The 20,846-nt window shown below is 31.6% G+C and overlaps 1 protein-coding gene across 1 annotated transcript in view; it reads left to right on the top strand.

Annotated features, from left to right (window-relative positions):
- LOC107437975 (D(1) dopamine receptor) overlaps window positions 1–20,846 on the top strand; it is a 105,828-nt gene that overhangs the window by 36,929 nt on the left and 48,053 nt on the right. The gene's annotated exons all lie outside the window — the stretch shown is intronic.

The raw sequence follows: 20,846 nt of genomic DNA, 5'->3' as shown, positions 1-20,846 counted from the left end.
TTCTTCTGGAAAAGGATATAAAATGTTGATAAAAATTCCTTTTGCATGCAACGTGATGTGAGAAACATGTATAATGCGATTCCATTTGTAAGTGTAAACATTTTTGGGGAAGTTTAAAGAATTATTTTAAATAAATAAATTAAAATTTCATTTTAGTTCTGAAGGGGAATAAGACAAGTACTATTCATTCCATTATTAGGTTATGCTTTCTTAATGGAAGGTATTTAAAGCAGTTTATTCCATATCTTCTGGAATTAGTACTGTAGACATTAGTGTCTTGTAAATTTATTAACTATTTAATTTTATTTTTGTAAAGGTTCAGACTTTTTCTTTATGTTCCATTAAAATCAATCAACAAACGGCATAAGTTTAAATAAAACACATCAGAAAGAAGACTTAAATGAAATGGAATTTTTTAAAATGGAATGAAATATTTATTTTAAACTTTTAATTGCTAGAAATGTGTAAAATAATACAAATCTTCAACAGGAAGTTCTTTTATGAATTTTTTAATCTAAATTCTTTTTCCCATTATCAGCTTTGAATATTTGTGACTGAATTAGAAACCTCTTCCTCGTATTTTTCGCATCAAAAACTTTTATTGGAGTAAATAAAAAAAAATAACCAATAACAAATTTAAAAGTAATTTCTTAATGAAATTAAATAATTCTTTTTTCCTATCATAAAGTGCAAGATAATGGCTTTAATATAACATTTACACAAGGTGTGAAGAAAAAATACATGCTTACCGCACAAAAATTTTAAATTTAAAATGTTAAATTATTTTTGAATCATTTAAAATTCAATCTGAAAACGATTATTATTATGTAAAATAATTACTTTTTTAGAAAACGATTTCAATTATAGAAAACGATTTCAATAATAGAAAACGACTTAAAGTAAAAATATAAAACAGATCCTCCTTCTGATAAACAAATTCTCAGTTTCGAAATCATTTTCACATTGTTTCACATCGTTTTTACAATCTTTTTTATTTTTTTTATTTCAACGAAATATATTGCAGGGGAGTGCTATTTCGCAAATAAATATTTGTCTTTAGAGCTTCTCAGTTTTACTTTCAAAATATTTTTAGCTTTTTTGTATTTTTTTAAATTTATTTTTAGAAAAAGTGTATCTAATGATGACCAAACATAAACCAGTGTACTTTAATCTATATAAGTGTGTTGCTAATGAGTATTAGCGTGAACGAAGCAGATGTCTGCTTTAAAATAAAAAATCTTTTTCTACTCTAAGATTTAACGCTGTCGCTAACATCTTCAACCATTCTAAATGTGATCATTACTTTCAATAGCACTTAGACTTTTTTCGACAAGACAAAAGATTTGAGAAAATTTACCTACTCTTTAAGATGACATCATGATGCAAATAAACTGAAATAAAAATGGGAGCTTCATTTCCGTAACACAATTCCGTGTCATAATTTGTTGCATTTCAGTTACGTTCCTTTGAATGGATATTTGCAAAAAATATCCGTAAATTCCGAATCATGTACTTTAAGAAACATGTGTCTGTAATTTTTTTATTGTTTCGCGTTCTTTTTCTGTCTGTTTTTTTTTATTTTTTCCCAAGCTACAATGACATGAATGGACTGACTTACAATTAATATTATTTTTGCCACGTGCGTATTGCCAACGGATTGCTCCATACGAAGAAACTATTATAGGAAAATATATCACTCGCCTTTTTATTACAAGATAATCGATTTTTTAAAGCAGATTTCTATGATTATAAGTTAGAAATTTACTTGTTTTTTTTCTTTTCTTGTAAGTTTTTGTACTAGATCTGCTTAGCTTTTTCAAAACTTAAAAAATAAAGTTTTTACCATATTTTTTTGGCAAAAAGTTTAAAACGTAATCTACGTTTTAAATGAAGACTCTCTAAATTGAAAATTATTTGTTATATGAATGTATCGATGATACTAGAAAAATTTTTTGCTTCATAAAATCCGATAGATATAACACTGAAAATTTTTTTAACTAAATTCTTTTCGAGTAAACTTAATTCAATCCTTTTTAAATTAAGTTCATTAATACACAGAATATTGAATTGAATTGATGTATTGCTACTATTGTATTTCTAATTATTTATTCTTAGGTGCTTCTCGCCTAATTTATTTCAAAATTTTTCTAGCTGACGAAAATAGGTTATTCCGAAAATTTTTATTTTGTATTATTTATCTCTTTCTGATGTCATTATTTTGGAGCGCCAACAAATATTTTAATTCTACATCCCACAAGTTCAGTTTTACAAGAATATACTGAAATAATAACTCTTCAGTAAATATATCTGTTTGTGTACGAATTCGGCACTCAATAGTTCGCCTAATATCAACCGGAAAAGTACGAAGTGATAAAGAATACAGACAATGCCTTAAAATTCTATAGAATGTCTAATAATAAATTTACCCACATTCTATAGACCGATGGCAGTAATGGCAAATATGAAGCATTCTATACAATGATTAGGCAAAGTACATGACGATTGTCATCACTAGTACTTTGCCTAGTTAGCATTTTATTTTATAACCGCCGTTGAACTGCCGACCCAATTTAGGGTTTACGACTACTAATGTTCAACTCCGTACCCTTGTAATTTTAAACTTAATCCAGAAGACAAGGGAACTCCTGGATCATGTATTGGGAGGAATTTGCCTTCGTGGAGGACTATTTGATGGAACTAACCCTCATTTTCTGTACATGGAGAGGAAAATCACGAGGACTTCCCACGGTTAACCTGATGGCAAGGGACCTCTAACCCATGATCCGTCTACCACTGAGGATATTTTACGTCAGCACTGTGGTTGATGCAAGCCGGGTGCGGAATTCATGTCAACCAGCCGTAGCTGGGATTCGAACCCGGGTCACCTCATTGGAAGGCGAACGCTCTATCCCCTGAGCCACAATGGCTCTCTAGTTAGCATTTGGAATTCTATAGAATTCCAAATGCTACAGAAGCGATTTGATAAAATATTCAAACAAAGTATGTAAAAAACTTCATATTTCATACTTTACCTACAAACCCCAGGCATTCTATAAAATGCCGGCATTTCATATATTGACGATAACATACACAATTTATTTACCAGTATGATTCATGAATTCACGAATTTCAACTGTATAATTATCCTTTAAATTAGTTGCTTAATCAATTAACTGATATGTTCTCTAAAATTGAATTAAATATCCACTATAGCTGTTATTGAGGGAATCGGAATGCATTCCCTCAAATGAAATAGAATGTTAATTGAATTTACAAACTTATACGCAATACACACTTAGCTAAACACTGCACTCTTAATTAAAACTACTGTCGATACTCCAATAAAACAATTAATTATGATGGGAAAATTTACGTTTTTTGAGACAATAATTTTTGTATGCATTTACTAATTGATAAAATAATATTTTCTTTGCTTCATTCGTTTCTTTTTTCTTCCTTTAATATTTATTTATTTATTAATAGACTTTATAATGCAATAGCTTGGTATAGTTTTATCAAAAGTGTAAAATATATTTAACTTTCATTTAAAAAAAATCACTATAAATTGCTCGACGTAAATTTTGCGTATGTGTGATATTTTAAGAATGTTCTATTTTAATTTGTGTTGGTTAACCGCAAATACTTTTTAGTAACTGAAAAATTCCTTGAAGAGATGGGAATTTCTTATCCTGAAACTCTTATTAAAAACAATGAAAAGGTTTTAAATCGTTATGTGAAGGAGAAAATGAATCTCCTATTTGAAGTTAGCGCAGCAAATACCAATATAAAGTTTCCTTATGCTGGAAATACTTTCTAAACACTTACTCATAAGTCCTGCGTTATTATTTATTCTAATATTTTTGCTTAAGTTAATTTAGAAATACTTTAAATAATTCATTTGTAAGAATACGTCTCTTTAGAAGAATAAAAAAACAGACACCAGGTAGTCATCAGTTACCCGTAAGAAGCCGTTTCAACCACAGTAATACCATTAATTTTTTAAATAAAAAATACATAGAATTTATCGAACATTTTACTGAACTAATCAGTTTTCCCGCCGTGGACTGATGAAAAGGACACTGTTCTCAGTAGAACACCAAAATCAAGCATCACTGGCTTCGGTCAGTGTGTGGGTGGGTAACTACTTTGATCAGCCCACGTAGGGACCGAGGATGTCCGGTATCTTTCCTCGTTGAACTGTTCTACCGTCGTGCTCGACTTCACGAGCAGGTCGTCAGGCTACCGAACCAGGGAAGACATTCCTTCTGCAGAAGATCAAAGTTGGGATGGCATGTCTTCGGATGATCCTCGGGGATGTTTCCCAGACCGTCCCCAATAGCCATTGTGCAGCTCTAGTGCGACTTATATAAAGTACTACCTACGTACCAGTTTAAAACACGAATGGTCATGGAATATCATTCAGAGAGAATGGGACACATGCAAGTGACGCAATGTGGATAGATCGATCCTGATTGGCTGTTGAAACGTGGCATCTGTTTTCAATTGCAACTGTTTTTTCCATTCCATAACGAATAAGCCAAGCCTGTCGAGTATCAATTCGCTTAAGTGATACATTATATAATCCTTGACGAAGTTTCTTTCATAAAGATTTCAATTCGTTCACTATACATTTCTTACTTAACTCAAAGGCAGGTACGAAGCCTTGTAGGACATAAACAAACTAATTATGCATCGAAGTTTCCGGGTACACAAAGCAAAAATATGTCACGCTTGCAATAAAATACCTAAACAAATAATAAATTTGAGAAAGAATTATATTTCAACAAATTTGATGCGCGATATGACGCTGTTTTTAATTAACTTCACGTTAATTAACATTCTAAGTTGTTTGGAGAAACTTAGATCAACTTTAACACGCCATTTTGCTTATTAAAAATCAGCTGACTCTGACGTCATACATCGCATGTGTGGGTATCATCTGTGATTTTCTTCTCGAAGTGCAAGTACCGAATTTATGTATTGAAAAAAAATCAAGTGTATTAAATTGTTATTTAATGTGATAATTTTCATTCACTCATACCTATAAAATACATTTATAAGGAAGGTTTTTAAAAAAATGGCCGAAAATAAAATTTAAAAAAAAAAACGCAGTGTCAGTTTATTGTAGAAAGTCTACCAACGTTAATAACTAAATTTCGTGAAACTGATCGAAGATTGAACCGAAATAATCCGTCTAAAGCTCGAATTACGCTACACTCTATAAAAATGTATCTATTAAAGGAGAAGTGAGCTTAAATCGATACTTTTTCACACATTAGTCAACCTTTACGCCGTGAAAAGTGGGTTTTGTGCACATTCTTCAATGATTCGGAGAGGCAATTAAAAGAAGAGCTCTTCTTCTCGAATCAGGGCCCATCGGGGTTTAAATTGTGATACATTGCCTGAATTAAATAGCTCCTTTTCTTTTAATTGCTTCATTTACGTATCTATTTTAAAGTAAGAAGTGTATCGTGGTTAAAATATTATCAGGAAAATGAATGCAATTGGGAGTTATGATTTAAAGAGAGAATTTAAATGCTATCTTCAGTGGGAATTTTATGTTTCTGACATCTGCAACGTGAAAAATAAAATAATTTAGGAATATAGGAGGCGTGTTGGGATGGAATATCGAATTTATAATAATTTTCTGCTTGAAGAACAACGTTATGATTGCCTTTTATAATTTCATGGGAATTGTATATATATATATATATATATATATAAGCTACATAATACAATGCTGTATAAGCTGTAAAAATATATNCTCTCTATATATATATATATATATATATATATATCATATCACAAATAAGCTGATTTTGATAATTATAATTTTACTTTCCTTTTAACTGATGGCTTTCAATACTGATATTTCAGATTTTGATAACGTTATGGTGTATGGAATTTTGGCAAGGTATACATATTTAAAATATTTGATAAATATTTTCCCTTTATTTCAACAATTGTAGACATTCCGCAATCACTGATCGTGAATGCTAAATTGAAAAAGTAATTTTTACATACAGTATCAGTGCATTAGTATATAAGCGAATATCAGTGTATTGCATAAAGAGAACATCGACCATTTCTGATTGCTTGATAAATAATATTTTCCAATAAAATATTTCATTTAATCTTAATTATCAGCTGAATGTCGGCGGCCATTTGTCGGCATGCATATGTGCAGGATAATAATAGTGTTCCAAATTTGTAAATATTTGTATAACTGTGGCAGAGCCTAGATGTTGTTGTTGACGTATGCCTGTTTAGGCATGGGGGTGCGATTGTTCTTGTTTTTCAGTGGCGCCATCTATGACCAAGAATTCGACTTCCGCCACACTTTACGTCTCACCCGTTTATAGGGCGGACCCATTCATACATCATTCATTCGTCCACAGTTTACCTGAATCAGAGAACGATCGATCACCAATCCAGTACCCCCAGAGGTATTGATTTGTTATGGGAACATGGAGGACTTTCGCGACTCGACTGATTTAACGTGTATCAGTCACTTTACTACACGGGGAGTCGTCGGCCGGCGGGGCTTGAACCCACGAACTCTTGGCCATGGGCCCAGCGCCCTACCGACTAGACTATCCCGGCAGAGCCTAGATAATCGGTTTAATAAGAAAACATGCAAGAAAAATCACGTAATTCTTACAAAATTTAGAAAGTAAATAATCCCTAATGTATTTCCTATAGAAAGCTCAGGTTGGCGACATTATTGCCGACCTGGCAATCCTTTTGGCAACAACTTGATCGCTCTGGAATTTTCGAGTCTCAAAGCGATTGTACCAATGCCATCGAAGTTGTTCGAGAATAGTCTAAAATCGTGTCGAAAATTCTGGAATTTCGTCGCCAAACCTATATAAATAGGAATGAGCCTGTGATCCTGCGTATGTGTTAGCACGCTATTTGCTTTATTTGTTCTAAGAGCCATCTTAAATGAAGAATTGGAGTATCCGTTTGCGCGTGCTCTATGAATGCTCATAACAAGCTAAGTGACCGCAATGGTCTCCATTACAGTAATCCAGGGAGCAACCATTTTAAGAGGAATAATACTTCCCCCTCCACCACAGGCTTTCGTGACATTAATATCTCGATGTAATTCTTCCGTTGCTTTATTGTAACACTGAGTTAGATGAAGAAGAGGGTACCGAAATGAAGGTGCCTCGATCATAACATAACATCGAAGCAGTTGTGTTTTAACCATATTTAGTTCATTGATACATGAGGGGTTTTGAAGAATGTACTTTGTTGTTTTGCGTTGTTATTTGAACTGTAATTAAGATTTATAAGTAGCTATATTTTCTGGACGTTTTCACTAATAAATTTTTGAAGTTTTAAGGATTGTTTTCTTTCGTCTCTAAGCCAAATAAATCCTTGTCCTTTGTACAATTTGTAAGAAATACTTCGGATTCAGCGACTATGTTATAACCGTCATTGAACAGCAAACAAAATTCTGAGTTTACGGCTACCAATATTCAACTCAGTAGCCTGGTAATTTTGAACCGGATCCAGAAAACAAGAGCACTCTTGGAGAAATGTGCCTTCGTGGAGAACTTTTTGAAGGAACTAACCAGCATTTGCGTTACATGGAGAGGAAAACCACAGAAACCTTCCACGGTTTGCCTGATGGCAAACGGTCTCTAACCAATAATTCTTCTACCACTGAAGATATTTTACATCAGCATTGTGGTCGGTGCGATAGCGGCTCGACAGCGACTTTGTGAATGTTTACCAACTATGTGAATGTTAAGCGACTATGTGAAGGTTGGTATGCCCTGATATGTTTGAAATTAACTATCTTTGTGCAACGCTCGCTGAATACTCGTTGTTCGTATGCGGCAAAAAAATCATCATTAATAAGCAATCGATATTAAATAACACAACATCACAAACTGAAAGGTATATACAGACAATATTAAAATGATTACAGTTATTGTTCATATTATTATTATGTATTTCCTTTATCAGCGGTTTTAGATTCTATGATTACACAAAATAATTTTTTTAAATTCTATTAAAAAATGAAAATAAATAAAAGAAAACATTCACCAATACTCTGAATCCGGATTACAATCACATTCAACCAGTTATCTTTTTAAATTGTACCTTGAGTAAAGATCCTATTTTTTAATTTAATTATCATCGAATTTGCTTTAGTTAGGTTACACTATTACACTTATTTTACATAATTAGTTTACATTATGACACAAGTTAGATTTTCAGCAGCACTCTTAAAACATGTAATTGTATTTAGATAAAAATAAATAAACATGTATTTCAAATAGGCTTCAAAATACTAATATTTGTTACGACCATTGTTCTTCTAAATGAAAAAACGTATTAAATATTTTTAACTGTTTTTAAAATCGGGAGCAAAATTTGCCCATTGCACCCATTGTCTAAATGTTATAATCCCAAAACAAACTAAAGTGATAACAGGAACAAACATACAGTCTTCCCTATATACCCATATAGATACTAATGTAATCAATACTTTATTACTTAAAAATGATCAAGTTCTCTCGTGATATTTGCAGTCAAAATTAAACGATAAGAAAATTATGAATGGGATACCTGCAATTGACGTAGTGTGGGTATCTCGATCCTGATTGGTTGTTGAAAAGTGGTATTTGTTTACCGATTCTCTTAAGTAACACAGTCTACATTCTTTCGCAAAGATTTCAATTCTACCACTATATATTTACATAAAGACAGGCACGAAGCCATAGAGAACGTAAACAAACTTATTATGCATCGGAGTTGTGAGGTACACAAAACACAAAAATCACGGTTACAATAAACTACATAAACAAATAAAAAATCTAACTTAAGTAAAAGAAGCAGATTAGAAAGAAATATATTTCAACAAATTCGATGCGCTATACAACTCTGTATTTAATGAACTCATCTTTAATTGACATTCTAACTTATCTATAGAAACTTAGCTCAACTTTAATACTCCTTATTGCTGATAAAGATTAGCTGGTGCTGACGTTATACGTCACATGCGTGGGTATTGGTTATCTTCTTCTTGTAGTACAAGTACCCAATTGAATGTGTTTAAAAATAGTATTTTCACTATTTGCAACATTATTATTCTTTTTATTTCCAATGGCATACTAAAAGACAATTGAATATAAAAAAGATAACAATAAATCTATAAATGAGAGCTAGCTGCCCAGTAGCGTTCCCAGATTGATGTTCGGAGAAAAGCAGGGCACCTATAGTTTGCCTACGGTATAAACTCCTCCCGCCACAGTCTGAGGCCGTCTGCTGCTACGGAAACAAGAATAGCGCATTTCAGGGAGGGTAGCTTCTCTTCACTCTAGGGCTAACACAGTAGACCGAAGAAAAAAATTCCCTTTTCTCGCCAACCGGTGCCAAAATCTGTCCTAAACAATGTGTCAAAAGGATCCAGGATTAAACTGTCCAACAAATCCACACCCTTACTTGAAATAGCTATACCTCGTTTCCATAGTCACCGCCACGGATCCAGGCGAAAAGCTAAGGGAGTTCTTACTTTAAACAAACTATAAATCAGTGAGACAAGTCCATCTCTTTGTGGAGATCCCACAAGGTACACAAAGGATCAGGAACTATGTTGATACAACGTAGATGTTTATTCAGGCAATCGTGTCAAGATATCAGACGAAACAAGGCAAAAGATTTCTTCTTAGGCCAGAAATGTAGATAATTTTGCCGAAGTAACGTTGCCCGGGGTGAAGCACGAGGAGGTCTACATTATTATAATAGATTTAAAGAAATTCCCTACCTATTTTCCGTTACACTTTTGAAGGAATGACTATTTTCCCGGTAAAAAGGGATTGAAATCCGGTCTTGATTACTTCAACCAAAATCTTGTAGTATCAAGAAAAGAGATTTACCCAACTATAATTTCTTTCAGGAAAGGAAATGTAAGGGATTATGCTGCAAATGGACAGCCAGTTATTTTTTCACCGAAAACAACTTTTTCAGTTGCATTTCAGCTCGAAGAATTTCTCTTTTGCTTCTAGTTGATTGGGTTTTGAATATAACTATAAAAAATTTCGAGATATTTTTCGGTATTAAGTGATTTATTTTAAATAAATTCTGTTCACATAACTTGTAATATTTGAATTATTTAGATAAGAGAATATTTACGGTCTAGACACTCATAAATTAAACCGACTTTTGTAATGGAATAAAGAAAATTAAGCTGTGGAAAATGTAAGTTTAAAGGAAATTGAATGACATTAGTCGAATAGTTTTATAGTTATGTAAATTTTTTTTAAAAGAATTTCTGTATATTTTAAACAATTGGATCATTTGAGAACTATTCGACCAATTTAATTCAAATTTTGTATATTTTGTAATTTTTAATTACATTCTTTAAAATCTTATAAAAATGTGTACATATTAAAATTTAATTTTTTTACTATGATTAAAGAAAGAAAAAAATAATTGCTAAATTTTTTTCGTATAAAATTATTATCAGATGAATGAATTTTATTATTGTTCACTAAAAAAATTTTAATAAATTCGCTTAAAACTTTTTTGAGATTGAATGAAATACACTAAAGAGTGATATTAACATGAAAAGGAGTCAAAGCAATCAATAGGTCTCTGCCTAAACTATCTGGCCTATATTTTCTAGATCACAGATTCCCCCATGTTTTGACGATCAAAAATTTATATCCAACGTTTGATTTTTTTATTTAAAATATCGACTGCACAAATTAATTAGCGTATTTAAAATCAAACTCTCGAAATATTAAAATAGAATCTTGGAACATATAGATTCGTTCATTAGATTAAAAGTCATTCCGAATGTTCACTATTTTTTCTACGCTCACTGTACAATTGTATATATGTGTTTACAACAATGCATAGGTGCATTGAGTTAATCATTTTCTAGTGAAAAACTGAAATATCGATTCTGAAGAACAGTGGGAAAGAATTTGGCAATAAATGGGTGTAACTATGACTATCTAACTAGAAACTATATACACATCTATGCGTTTTATATCTCCTCTGCTGTTTGCCCTTTATTTAGATATCATTAAAAAGTCGTATTTTTAAAGTTTGGTTTTTCAGCAATTTTGCTCGAATTTTGTATTTTGCCATCTAAAATTAAATGCTTTAAAATGATGTAAAAAATTTTATACCTTGCAATTCAAAAGTGCTTTTGACTATCATTAAATAAAATAATATAAAATGATAAATATGTTCAAAAAATAAATTATATTTTGCATGGAATTATTTTTGACTGAACGAATTGTATATTTGTATGCAGAAATCTTCAGTTTGCTTAAAAAGATCTCGATGTATGTCCTAAAAAGTTCTCGGTGTACGGCCAAATATGCAAAAAGTAAAATTAACATTAAGGGGTCCAAACTTTGGACTGCTCTTTTGACTTAATTATGTGAACCCTATTTACCAGATTACGCCTTTCACTTATATTCTGTGGGTCAGAAATTTGAATCCGTCGAAAAAGAAGTATGTTCATTCAAAAAAATTACATTCTTGAGTTTTAAAATATCGTCTGCATTAATTACATTGCACCTTTAATCGTTTGCGTAATAACATTGCAACTTTAAGATTGAGTTCCAGAACGTAAAGATCCGATAATTAGATCAACAGTTATTTCAGGAGGTCCGTTTTTTTTATTTTGCGCACTGTACATGTATGTATTCACAAAATGATTCAGTGTAGGCCATATTTAATAACTAATACAAAGTCTCATAAAAGACATTTGCTAAAATCATTCTATAAATACGTATTTTATTAATTATCAGTCTATAAATGGCGTCACGCTTAAAACGAAGGATGAGGTTCTTAAAATTTGTGACATGGGGGAAGGAACGGTACGAAGAAGTGTGGCATCACACATTTTTGTTAAAATTATAATATTTAAAACTAAATTAAATTTTGTTATAGTTTTTATATTATTAAATATTTTTTATAAAAATGAAAACTCACTTAACTTTTATTTCAATTCCACTTTTAAATGTCATTAAAATACATAGTTAAAAGTTTAAAATGTAATCTATAACTTGTGTTTGTTTCTAAACTGATACTGTATCTTTCTGTCATATAGCGTGACATGTGACGATATGGTAAAAATGTGGCATTATGTGTGACAAGATAAACTATGACATTATGTGACCAAGCAGAAAAGGAGGATAGAAATTATTTTTTGAAAAAGTAATTTAATATTTTTGGACGGCCACCTATATTATACATACACTATATAAAATTTAACTTCATTGTCCCCTTAAAATTAATAATTGTGTTTTAAAGTTTTACACATTCATTTTGAGTTATATAAAAATTAAATAAGCTTAATTCAAAGTTCATTTTTGCTTTGTCAGGAGTTAATTTTATTTTTCGTTTTAGCGGAATTTTCCTGACGTGTAAAAAACAACAGTCTGCACGCAGGAACTGATGGCCAAAATTAAAAACTATATTAAATAAATCATTAAATTTTATTTGAACATGTATTCGCTTGTTCTAAAAACTACAGTAAAAATACTCAACGCAGTTTAAAACTGACTTAATAAAATACTTAATTAAAACGCACGCATGAAAGAGAAGGGGGAAAAAATCCCCCTTCCTCTGATAAGAAACTACCTCACTTTATTAATAAGCTCTTCGCTCTTTAAACCCGACTCTTAATTTTAATTGAAGCATGAATTAATTTTAATCTTCTTGTCAACAAGGATCGTTATATTTATGGGAAGATTGAAGCGTCATTACTTGCAAATTTAGAAGTTTTAGCTGATCGTTGATGCGAGAATTTCCATTTATGGCATTATTAATAGAAAATAAATCTGAGAAATTTAACGCCAGTAGTTGGTGCTGTAGCGCTTGACAAATCTTTATTTTTGATGCATTTTGGGATCTAATTTCAACTGCGTTTAGCACATACGTGGGTGTTTTGATCCATGGATGATTAATACAGTGTAAACAAGCTTCCCGAAACTAGAGTAAACTCCTAGCTGTCTCTTTGCCAATGCTGTTTTGTGAGAAGAATTGTGAAAATGTTCATTATTGTGTGATGCGTAAATTAACAAGAAAATGATTTGAAGTTTAATCTAATGTTACAATTCATTATAAGTTTCCGTGTTTTATGAAGTGCATTAATAAATAAAATGAATAAATTGCTGCCGTTTGAATATTATCGACTCATTTGGTTATTCATTTATGAACAAATAGAATTGTTATATTTCGATTATTATTTTTTTTAATCTTAATCTTTCTAAATATTGCAAAATCCAGTAAAAAATAGTAGGTTAGAAGAAAATAATCAGCAACAACCTATTTCGTCGATATTCAACCGCGCATTAACCTTTTATGAAGCATAATTGTCTTATTCTAACGTTTTAATGTTGATTTTTACAATTCCACCAAGAAAAAGTAGAATTTACGAAAAATATTTATGTTCCTATCATAATCAAAATTGAAAAATAATATATTAATAATGAAAAGCCGTTAGCGCAGTTATAAAATTTAAGAACTTCTTTAAGTATTGCTTAAATCAGATTTGCGTTTCAATACAAGCGTATAGCTTTTTTTTTCTCCTTTAAATTACATTGGATTCAGAGATGATAAACATTTCAACCTGAGCTCAAAATATTCTTCCATCCAGAAAACCATCACCCAAATTACTTCACTTTTCTTTTTAGTTACTAAAAAATAAAATCAAAAATGTTTTTTTTTAGAGTGACTAAAATGAAGCTACTATCGCTTGAGAAGCTTAAGGTTTATGGCTTCAATTTTACCTCAAAGTGAAAATCGATTCGCAATTTTGAATCACTATATTTCATATAAATGAGTCTTACTACAAAAAGTTATTAGAAATATTATCTTCCACCCATAAGTACAAGATGTTTTACGCAAAAGGCAAAATACTTGGATATTAAAAAGTTTTTTACAAGATGCTTATTACTTTTTCCTGATATACGTTTATAGTACTTAATGTAGTTGAGTAGCCTATCTTAAGTATAAGTACTTACTGAATTTTTCTTTTATGCAGAGTTACTTAAGCGTAATTTTTGTAGCTATATCAAGAGATTTTCTTTTGGTTATGCACTAAACTGTTTCTTAATTCCCCGTGATATCATCCATAATAGTGTTTTGTATCAAAATTAGCTCGTTAGACTTTTTAAAAATTTCTTGAGAAAGATACCAAAGTTATATCTTTTGAGTTTGAGTAAATATATTTACTGCTCTTGGAAAGTTACGAGAAAGCTAGTTTTGATCAAAATAACTGTTATTAAAAAGCATAGAACTGAAGAAATAAAAAAAAAATTAAAATTAAGTAGCACGAGGTGATAACAATTGTGCTGAAGTATGTTTGATATTTTTTATGTTAATTTAAGATATTAATTTTATTCTGCGTTTCATTTAATTTCATATTTAATGTACTTCAATACTCTATCTAAAGTAAGCACTTAGAACATTTATGTTTCTCTCTTTTATGCTTTTACATTTTGCTAAATAACTTTCAGAAAAATATATAGCTGACGTGAATACGGTCATTTGACTGATACTCGGTTACCCAACACCCGATTAAGATTTTCCGACAGCTCATTTGCCCAACAGGTATGTTTTCCCGACATTTACTTCACCGACATATACAATTTCACTATAATTTATTTCACCGACACGTGCATTTGCCCTACAATTTATTTTCCGGGCCATCACACTTGCGCAATAGGGCTGTCACATAAAGAAAATGAGTATAAGATTCTGTGTGGGCAACAGTTAAGCCTTTTGAATAAAGGTACTAATGGCAAGTAAATGCAAGCAATATTTAATGAATGTTTATATAGTAACTGTTTATGCTTATAGTAATGTGTTGTTGTACACCTTTCCCTTAACTTAATAAAGAACTTGGGATCTTACAGAATTATAGTTAATTCTGAGTAACATTAGAAGATTGCACTGTCGAACAAATAAGTTGTAGGGCAAACGATGTCTGTTTGGCAAACGTACCTGTCTGAAAAATGACCTGTCGGGAAATAAGTTCTCGTACAAACGGAGACGATTAATAGAGCTAAAAAGTGTACCAAACCCAGTTGAGGGTGTATGATAAGAAAAATGAAAAGTTGGGGAACTTTGTTGTTTAACTGAAGCAATAATTGAGTTAAGTTTGGACACTTTCTTGAATGCTGCAATCTGAGCATTGTTTTTTATTTTTGAATCTAAAATTATGAATAGGAAGTTATAAACTTCCAGCTAAATTTAACTTACTTTTTATTATTTCAATTCTTTGATGAATATTTAACGGAAAGCTGTAGCTTTTGATTATTAAAGCCATTTTATTAAAATACTTACCTATAATTAGAGTTGCTCTTGACAGAATTAAACTTTATGTGATATGGATAACATTGAACATAATAGTAAGGTTACCTTTGTACAGAGCGCAAAATAATAAACGGACCATCCTAAAAGACTTTTGATCTAGTGATCGGATCTTCGCGTTTTAGGACTCAATTTTAGTGATTTGAGGGAGTGACCTCGATTATGCTAGTTAATAAAAATTAGTGCGAACGATATTTTAAGTCACAAAACCATGCACAAGCGCGTACTTTTTCTGAATAAACATACTTTTTTCCCGACTATTGGAATATCATGATTGGGATTGGGATAGCGACTTTTTCAAAATTTGATTTCTCAAGAACTATTCGACTGACTTCGCTCAAATTTAGTATTTTGCCGTGCAAAATTACATTCTTTAAAATGATGTAAAAACTGTATACTATACAATTCAAAAATAATTCGGCTATTATTAAATGATCTTTGCATGAAATTATCTTTAGCTAAACGAATTTTATAATTGTATGTGAACAATTTTCACTTCACTTCAAACGTTCTCAACACGTGATGACTAAATAACCATTAAGGAGTTCGAACTTTTGGAACTAATTTTCTTGATCAAACTATTGGGACCATATTTCCCGAATTGCGGCTACCCCTATATTTTGGGGATCAGAAATCCAAATCCGCTTAAACTAAAACATGTTTTTTCATAAAAAGTACGTTTTTGTCTCAGATTTTGTAACTTGAAATATCAACTGCACTAATTAATTAGCATTCTCGAGTTAACCTCTTCGAACCATTACGATTGAGTCCTGAAATGTAAGCATCCGATCATTGGATCAAAAGTTATTCAGAATGGCCCGTTCTGTACATCTGGAAATACAAACTAAATGCACCAGGATAAGTCTAAAGGTAATTTTGGAAGTTTTGAAAAAAATCATATTTAGACAATGAAATAAAAAAAATTATTCCTTAAATTTTTTAATTTTAATACTTTATTAATTGATTATATGCTCTATTAAGCAATTCAATCAGTTTCATCGAACTTCGAAAATGAGACGAACACTTAGTTGGGTAATTACAAGAGTGGGTTATTGTATTAGTTGGTAATATTACCCATTAGCAAAATAAGTCTTGGTTTGAATTTCATGGCGTCCACACTTTTCAACTACAATAATCAAGAGTAATAACAAACAGGTAAACAGTGAGCATACGTTGCTATGGCAACCGCTGCTGTTTGATAATTTTTTTAGAATTCTTTTTTTCACTTTTAATTTTTTTATGCATTAAGTTGTTGAGTTTATTTTCGAGATATGGGACCAGAGAGATCCCATGAATACTTCCTGAGTTGTGAATAAAAGAGAATTTCATCCTTTGAACGATATTTTTGTTTTTATTGTTTTTAATGAAGAATCAGAAATTCTAACCTACAGTTCAAACTGGTAGCGTTTTTAATACTAATTCAGGTGAATATCGCAAATAAAGAGGGTTCAAACTGATTGACGTTTTCCCAAAAGTTAGAGTTGAAGTAAGAAAAAAACGAAGCCAAGGCCTAAACTTACAGAGGCTGAAAAAGTCAAAGCCAAAGAGCGTAGACGGGAATACCTTAAGCGTTATACACAAACGAAAAAACGAAAGAATTCCGTTCGCAAACGCAAGCATGAAGCCCGTCCCTCACAAAAGTACCAGAGTGGTTGAGAGAATTGAACCCTACGTAAGAGCGAATGGTGACTCTCTGAACCTCTGAGCCCCTTTCATGCAAATACGAGAACTGGGTGTTGATCAACAGTTAGGTATAAAAGGATCCATTGTCAACATATCCCACTAACTTGCACAAGACCGTAGACTGTCCTCCTCGCAATATAAATGATTCATTCACTATTCATGTAAAATTTAGCTTTCAAATGATACAATCTCCATCAAACACCATTGTCATCATCATCAGGATTGGTACGACAGCCCTTTGCGAGCCTGAGCCTTCCTCAGAAGCTTTTCCCATTCTGCCCTTCTCCCAGCAATTGATTTCCAGTTCCTTAGTCTTAGGATGGCGAAATCCTTATCCACACAATCTTTCCATCTCTTTTTGGGCCTTCCTCTTGGCCTTTTATTGGATGGGGTTGCATTAAAGACTCTTAATGTTGTTCGTTCTGGGCTCATTCTCGCTACATGTCCGGCCCATCTCATTTTACTTAGTTTAATAGATTCAATGATATCATCACTATTAAAGATCTTATATATTTCAAAATTATATCTTTTTCTCCAGTTGTTGTACCAGTGTACCAATTCGAAATCTATTCAGTCATCAAAAGAATTTACACAGAAATTGTGTACCTAACAGTTCAGGATTAACAGTTAAAGATGTCCAAGATAAAAACACAATAAAATCTCTTTTCCAAAAAAAATTAGACAGCAACCATTTTGCCAATGGGTAACCTGTGATAGCCTTGCGGTGATCAAAAATTTCTTCATTTTGTAGTGAATCGCATTTTTTCCAATTTTTTAAAATTTTATTTTATCTTTTATAACAGTCGTTGAACAGCCGACCCAGTTTTCGGATTTACGACTACTAATGTTCAACTCCGTAGCCTTGTAATTTTCAACCCAACACAGAAGACAAGAGCTTTCCTCGATCAACTATTGGGAGAAATTTGCTTTCGTGGAGGACTTTTTGAAAGAACTAACCTGTATTTGCGTAACATGGAGAGGAAGACCACGAAAACCAGCCACTGTTAGATTGGTGGTTAGGGGACTCTAGCCCATGATCCGTCTACCAGTGAGGATATTTTGCGTCAGCACTGTAGTCAGTGCAAGCCGGACGCGGGAATCATGTTGACCATCCATCGCTGAAATTTGAAACAGGCTCACCTCATTGTAATGAGAATGCTCTTTGCCTTAGGCCATAACAGCTCATTAGTTGGTCATGAAAAAAAAGTTGTTTGAATAAAGGTGAGTTGCTCACAGAATAACGTTAAGAATCAAATTTTAATTAGAAATCCTTGCTTGTGCCGTCAAATAGTTTTGATTCAAATGATGAGGTTTTTAAGTTCTTGATTTACCTTATTTCAACTTTAACGCACTTCAACTGTGCTAATTAAGAAGCGAGGTCGAATTTTACAATTAAGTTTGCCAATTAAATAAAGGCACTTAATAAATCTTCAAATTAATAAACAACCGTTTATTTTCTCTGCATAAATAAGTCTCTTTATTGATAGATTTAAATTTTAACTTTCAATATATAAGGAGCATACACAATCTGTAAATTGTAGTCCCAACAGTTTAGCCGGGTGCGAATTCGAAGTTTCTGCATTTTAATAACAGCTAGCGTATTTGGCCGAAAACTCTGACGCAAAATGATTCTGTGACTTTTAATGAGTATTTTTTTTATGACTTCAGAAAAGTATTAGTTATCGAGAACTATTCAACCACCATATTTCAAATATCTAAATTGATGATTTAAAGTTGTACAAATAACAGACTATAGAGGAAACAAAACTTTATGTGTTTTGCAATTCATGAAAGGCTTCGATTAATTTTATAGCAAATAAATATTAATATAACAACCCGGTGTATTTTTAAGTGTTAATATTATTTTTTGCCGTATAAATTTTATAATCATGTGCTATGACTAAAGAAAAACACAGAAAGTAAAAATAGCATTAAAAATTCAAGCTTTTAACCATTCTCTTCTCCAATTAATGATGCTACACATTATCTAATCATGGCCAAGCACCCATTCATGTTTTTCTAGACTCTTATCTTTTAATGGTCATGGCAAAAATGCCACGTAGCACCTGAGCTGGTGCCCCTTACTATAAATTCCACACAACACTAAGAAGTCTATTAAGTTTTCGTTTTCGAGATCGCTGATAACATCCTATAATTTGGAAGTTAAAACTACAATCTGAAAAAAAAGAAGTACATATATGAAGAAAAAGTACTTATTTATGTTTAATTTTGTAATTTAATTAAATAATTGTACTGATTAGTTAAGAAATTTGAAATATTTTCTTTGAATTATAATTATAATGCAAATCGTGGAACTATGATTAAACTGGGGAAAAAATTTCTGTTGCATGAAAATATTTAACGGATATAAAATGTTTTCATGTCATAGATTTCAAACCTTCAATATTTTCTCTCTCCAAGCGACAGTTTTATTTATTGTTATTTTTAGTCTATTTTTGCCGAAATTTGGAAGTTTAAAGACGTTATGTGTAACAGAGAGTTACATAAGTGCTGCGACAAACTTCTTGGGTAGTTGAGTAAATGAACTGGATTAAAATTGGATGGGAACAAATAGCCGGAATTGTCCTCTTACGCCGCTCGGTGTTCTTCCCTAGTATGATTAATTTCTTCGTGTGCTTCTGAACAGGTCATGATAAGAAAATGCACCTAACCACGTACTACAACTTTTCCTGGCATGGGGTATTCTGAAATTTTAATACTGATGATGTGCCATAACTCCTTTAAAAGTTTGTCGCAGCATTTACACAATCCGTATTATATATAAAGTTTTTAAACTTGTGCATTTCGTCAAAAAAAAAAGACTGAAAATGTCATTAGGCAAGGCAATGGACAGTGGCATTAGGCCCTACACCAAAAACAGGCAAGATCAAGTTATTGTATGAATGCAACAAAAAATGTGTTACTCGGTGTTATTAATCAAAAATTATCTAGTGAGGTTATATTAATATCATTTTCGTTAATTACTAAATGATAATGAATAAGTAATAATAAATTCCGAATATTTCACGAAAACTAAATTCCTATTAAAATAGGTTTTACTTAAAAAATATATATATATAATAAATATTCTAAATTCTTCAGAAAAAAATTATTCACATTTTTTACCCACAGAAAATAAATTGCAACTATAAATAACTCATAAATTGACTGCATATCTGCTTTCTAATTTTCTTTAAAACCAGAACTACCAGTCTCAAAATTAATTGCCTAATTTTCGTTTTTTTTTCCCGTTTAAAAATATTCACTTCTTCAGAACTCAAAAGATATTTCCTCCCTACCTAATAAAGGAAAAACAAGCTCCGGAATCGCTGAACAGCAGCTCTTCTTTCATAAAATATGCACGCATAACTAATGAAGAGAATTCTTTCAGCCCCCCTGACTGTTCGATGATTTTCTCCAAAAGCGAATTAAGAATGAAACGTAGAAACGAAAAGAATTCGCTCTCGCCTATTCTCGCACCCTTACGATATCGATCGGTAATGACGACACTATCACGTATTCTTAGAACAGAAGGATTTTTTAATACGTGCTTAGTAGAAAAGCATTTTTGAAAAGCGTCATTATTTTTATGATACTAAAAACAATTTCCTTTGAGAAGAAGAATTTTTATTTACTGACTTTTACCTTGTTTATGAGGAATATTGATTGTTTCTGTAACAAAGCGAGATGTTTTGAAAGCAATTTCACATCTCTTTGCTTTTGAAAAGAAAATCAACTACAAGAATTTTTAAAAAAAAAGGTAGGAAGAATAAAATATACTTTATATATATATTGGATTAAAATTGGAT

This window comes from Parasteatoda tepidariorum, chromosome 1 (assembly GCF_043381705.1).
Source record: "Parasteatoda tepidariorum isolate YZ-2023 chromosome 1, CAS_Ptep_4.0, whole genome shotgun sequence".
NCBI classification, from domain to species: domain Eukaryota; kingdom Metazoa; phylum Arthropoda; class Arachnida; order Araneae; family Theridiidae; genus Parasteatoda; species Parasteatoda tepidariorum.
The sequence above is the reverse complement of the archived record's forward strand: the minus strand, read 5'-3'. Positions and strand labels throughout refer to the sequence as shown.